Here is a 5,524-nt window from a genome sequence, read left to right as displayed (position 1 = left end):
AGGTAGAGGTGTCAGCTCCATATAGAGCTATACATACCTTTCTCGTTCACTTAAGATTTAACGATTATAGGCTAGGGATTAGCTAAAGTTTAATTAGCCAATGGAGGAATAGTTGTCTCATTAACATATGTGTTGATTATCCTTATTTTATACTTTTTCTCTTGTTACTTTCTTCACATAATTATGTTTAACTATATAATTATATTTGTTTAGTTGATTGGAATGAACATTCGGGCAGAGTACTGACTAAGATAATGTTATCTTTGAGAAATGTGGCTATAGTAACGGCTACACATAAAATTATCCAAAAGATTTGGACAGAATAACTACCTGCCATAATATTATCCTAAATATTTGTTTAGTATATCAACTAGGAATAATATTATACATAACAATTGGGCAGAGTAACTACTATGTATAATATTATCCTAAGGATTAGAGCATATCAAACTTGTATAACAATTATGATAGAATATCTAATGATAATTTTTAGAATTTAATGATTTATTAACTAGCATGTATCCCCCCGGCCCCCGTAAAACTTTTAAGACCATAAAAGTGTGGCCGCAAAATCACCCTAATAACATGCTTTTCAAGGACTCGGGAGCATCGTGTCAGGACTCAGGATCACTGAGGAGGTCGGGAGGCTTAAAATCGAGAGAGGGAGTGTGAGAGGTGTGAGGAAAGGTTCTAACCTTGACTTCCTATTTATAGAAAGCCTTGGGGGATGCATTTTCTAAGGGCGCACGTCATGTATGTGCACGGTGACTCCCCCAGGCACGGACACGTGTCAGTCTCTCGTCAGACCACATCACTCGTATTTTCGCAAATCTGATGTCAGGGTGTGTGCCACGCATGGTGTGCATGGCACACATATGGATTTTAATGATTTCATAATTCCATAACTCCCGTGTACGAGCCATGTTTTCGATGTTATTTATGCCCACATGATGGTCTCGACGAGCACTATGACTTTCTTTTAGGTTGTTGTAGCTTATTCGAACTTTTTTTAGCATGATACTTTCCAAGGAGGGTGTATTCTAAAATGATTTTATAAAAATCATAACTTCCTCACACGGGCTCCATTCTTGGTGTTCTTTTTCTGAGTAGTCTTACATCTAGGAGTATTACGATTCTCTTTTTTATGACTTTAAGTAAAACTCAACCAATGTCTTTCTAACTTTTTACATCATAAGTTTTTACGTGCGGTTGATTTTTTTTCATTTTATAAAATTCATATCTCCTTCATAACTCTCTCATACGGGCTCCATTTTTTTCATTTTATATGGTAACATAACTTTTTGCATACTGAACTTCTAGTCGTTTGTCCTAACCAACCATATTTCTATGAATATGTAAGCACGTACTCGCATTTATTCATTAATATTAAATAAATTTTACATCCTTAATCTATTACGTTTATTCATTCTACTATTTCTGGTGGTTGGTGATGATTTTCCTTCAGTTGTCACAATGTTCTACACCATTTTAGGTCAAAGTGGTAAAGATATGAGCCTTATTCTGCATGCCCCCAAATCACACTTTAGTGCTAAATCTGAAAGATTAAACACTCCAGGGACACTCAAGATTGATAAGTTGAAAGCTTTATATGGAGTTCGTCCATGAACTCTAACCAAAATAATAAAAAGGACCCAACATTCCATAAAATGCAAGATCTATGAAGTTTAAGAAAACAAGCTAGGAACTTGAACACTTACAAATGTCCAGAAGATGCTAAGGATGTTGGATATCTTCAAGAAACACTCTTAAACTCCAAAGAGGTGATGCTCTTCCTTCAAGAATACCAAAACACACGAAAAGAGGCTTAAAACATGAAAGGGAGGCTAGGGTTTTGGTTGTTTCTTTCTGGAGAGATAGAGGGTTAGATTAGGGGAGACCCTAGCCCCATTATCCTGTAAATAAGGCTCGTGCTCCAAGGTCTAAGGTTTTGAGCCCATAAAATCACAACGTCGTAGTTTAACTAAAGACCACATTGCGGTAAGCCAATCAGCATATCGCAGACTCAACAAAAAGAACAAAACCCAACTCTTTTAACTTAACATACAAAACATAAACTCATGCCTATATTAGGTGTTAGAATTCCCCCCCCCCCCACTTGAATCAGATTTTGTCCTCGAAATCCGCAGCAATGAAAAAATTTGGATAGTGCTTGTGCATCTCCTCATTAGGCTCCCAAGTCCACTTAGATCCTTTCTGGTGTTGCCACTACACCTACACTAAGCCCACCTCCTTTTTGCACAAGGCCTTAGTCCTCTTATCCAATTTGACTACTGGTCTCTACACATAGATCATGTACTCATCAACCTGAATGTCGTCTAAAGGCACCACCGTTGAATCATCCACTAAATACTTGTGAAGTTGAGAGACACGAAAATTGTAATGAATATGGCTACGCTCCTATAGTAAATCTAAATGGTAGGCCACATTTTCCATCATGGTAGTCACTCGAAATGGTTTGATGAATATAGGTCCTAGTTTGCCTCGCTTTCTGAAATGACGTCTTTCTGCATAACTATTTTGTCGACTCTAAGTTGTTTGCAGTCTCTTCCTAACCTTCTAAATGAGCTCTGTCATCTTGAGCACCACCTCAATGCTCCCTATGACCCTCTATCCAACCTCTCTCCAACAAATTGGTGTTTGATACTTCCTCCTATAAAGAAGATCGAAGGGAAGTACACCAATGTTGGAATGATAGCTATTCTTGTATGAAAATTTTGTCAAAGAAAGGTAGGTATCCTAGCCCTCACCAAAATCGATGAAACAGACCCTCAACATGTCCTCAAGTGTCTGAGTGGTCCACACATTTTTCCCATCATTTTGCGGGTGATATGTCATGCTGAAATGCAATCGAGTAACTAAATCCTCATGTAACCTCTTCCAAAACCTGGAAGTAACTGAACGTCTCAATCTGAAACTATAGAAATAGGCATACAGTGACAAATACCTCTTAAACATGGATGTCGGCCAATTTCTTGGACGAGGAACTCTATTGGATAGTAAGGAAGTATGCTATCTTAGTTACGACGTCGAAGATAATCGAAATAGCATCAAATACCTTAGTTGTCATCGGTAACTTCATAATGCAATCAATGGTGATTTGTTCCCATTTCCATACAGGAATATCTAAAGGCTACAACCTGGTGTGATTCCTCTGATGTTATTCCTTGACTTTCCGACAATTCAAGCACCTCTCAACATACCAAGCTATCTCCCTCTTTATACAGGGTCACCAATAACTAAGTCTCAAGTCCTGGTACATCTTCATCGCGCCTGGATGAATCGAAAACCTAGACTTGTGCTCTTCTTCCAACAATGTCTGTCGAACCCCACTTAAAGCTGGAACTCAAAACCTTCCACACAGATTCATCAACTCACGCGCCATCAGTGCCAAATATAGCAATTTGAATCCTGATCTTCTCCTTTTTTTCATTTCTCTCCCTTTATCCCCTCGATTTATTCCTTAATCGATCAAATCCAACAGTGGTGACGTGATGGTCATCCTCAAATATAGCTATATGATAGGAGCGCTATTCACCTTGTGGCTCAAAGCATCATGCACCATATTAGCCTTCCATGGGTAATACAAGATCTCACAGTCATAATCCTTCACCACGTCAAGCATTCTACGCTGCATCATATTCAGATTCGGCAGATCTGTAAGATATCTCAAACTCTTGTGATTTGTGTAGATGGTGCAATGGACCCCATAAAGATAATATAACCACTTCTTGAGGGAAAATACCACTGACCCCAAATCTAGATCATGAGTAGGATAATTAGCCTCGTGAGGCTTTAACTATCTAGAAGCATACACAATCACTCTACCCCGCCGCATGAGTACTGCTCCCAGCCCTATGATTGAAGCATCACAATATAGCATAAAATCCTCGACACCATCTGGAAGGGCCAACACTATAGCCTCACATAATTTCTGCCTTAGGGTCTTAAATGCTGCCTGATTAGCCCCCCAGTGGGAAACAACACTCTTATTTATCAGGCCGCTGAGCGGAACAACAGTCTAGGAGAAATCATGAATAAACCTCACGTAGTACTTGAAAACCAAGGAAAATTTGGATCTTAGATGGAGATTTCAGGACCTCTCACTGCATCAGCACCTTGATCTTAGCCGGATCAACTGGAATTCTGTTTAAACTGACAAGATGCCCTAGAAAATGAACCTCACGCAACCAAAACTCACACTTGGAGAACTTAGCATACATCCTCTCCTTCCTCAAAACTCCAAGAATCTTCCGTAGGTTATCCACATGTTGCTCATTGGTCTGGGTATATACTAGAATATCATTGATAAACATAATAACCGACTGCTCGATCATCGTCCTGCACACCCAGTTTATCAGATCCATCAACATTGTCGGTATGTTGGTGATCCCAAATGGCATCTCCATGAACTCATTGGCCATAACGAGTATGAAAGGTTGTATTCTCAATTTCTTCGTCTCTGATCCCGATCTGATGATATCCAAACCTCAAATCAATATTAGAAAACCAAGATCCCCCAACAGTTGATCAAAAAGTTCGTCTATCCTCGTGAGTGGACTGTTGGATTAATGTCTAAGTCCATAACTATAATTGGTAAGACTTGACCCGACCCGGCATGGTCCATTTGGGTTGCATGGCATCACGCATTTGGATAGACTATAATGAGAGAAATAACACTTAAGGTTGGTTAATATATTATAAGTTCTAATATATTAATAAGGTTATTTAATTAGTATTGATCAAGAACTAATTTGGAATTAATTAAGTGATCAAAAGGAGACTAATTAAATATATGGGTTGATTGTGTAAATCATTCATTCTTATATATGTGGGCTTGTGATCCAAGATTCCTTATGTTGGACTAAGTCCATGGGGTGACCCATAGATACTCCATGGAGGTTAAAATCCATGGAGCATAAGGAATGGGTAAAGTTATGAGTTACATGGTGTAACCCTAATAGCCACCATATAAAAGAATCCCATGGCGCAAGAAATCGTGCACTAATGTGTGAGTGTGAGGGCTAGACGATTTCAAAGAGTGTTCAAGTTTCTCTCAAGTTATTCCAAGTGTATTTGGTGTTGTGTGAACCATTTGAGGTGTCACACTTGGGGCACTAGGCACTCAAGCTTCATGAAGACATTCTACATCAAAGAGGTATGTATTCTATCTTGTTATATTTATTATTTTGTATGCTAGATTAGGATAATACCTTGGATGTTCATAATTGTATGTATAATAGAGAAAACATAGATCCAAGGTATTTAGGGTTGCATGTACACTTAGGAGTGTTAGAATGCTCATAACCCAACAGTGGTATCAGAGCCTAGGCTTGTTTTCTTGTTATACTTGCAAAAGTAGCTGAAAAATCGAGTTGGATGCATATATTCGATTGTTTTGGCTGGAATTGGACTAGGAACATTACCCTAAGATGTTTTTGGACTTATAAACTTGTTTTTGATGTGGTAATGTTCATGCTAATCCAATTTCTAAGATAATTGTCAT

The sequence above is a fragment of the Lactuca virosa genome, chromosome 3 (genome assembly GCF_052849685.1).
Source record: "Lactuca virosa cultivar CGN04683 chromosome 3, Lactuca_virosa_CGN04683_v6, whole genome shotgun sequence".
NCBI classification, from domain to species: Eukaryota; Viridiplantae; Streptophyta; class Magnoliopsida; order Asterales; family Asteraceae; genus Lactuca; species Lactuca virosa.
Note: the sequence above shows the minus strand (reverse complement) of the source record.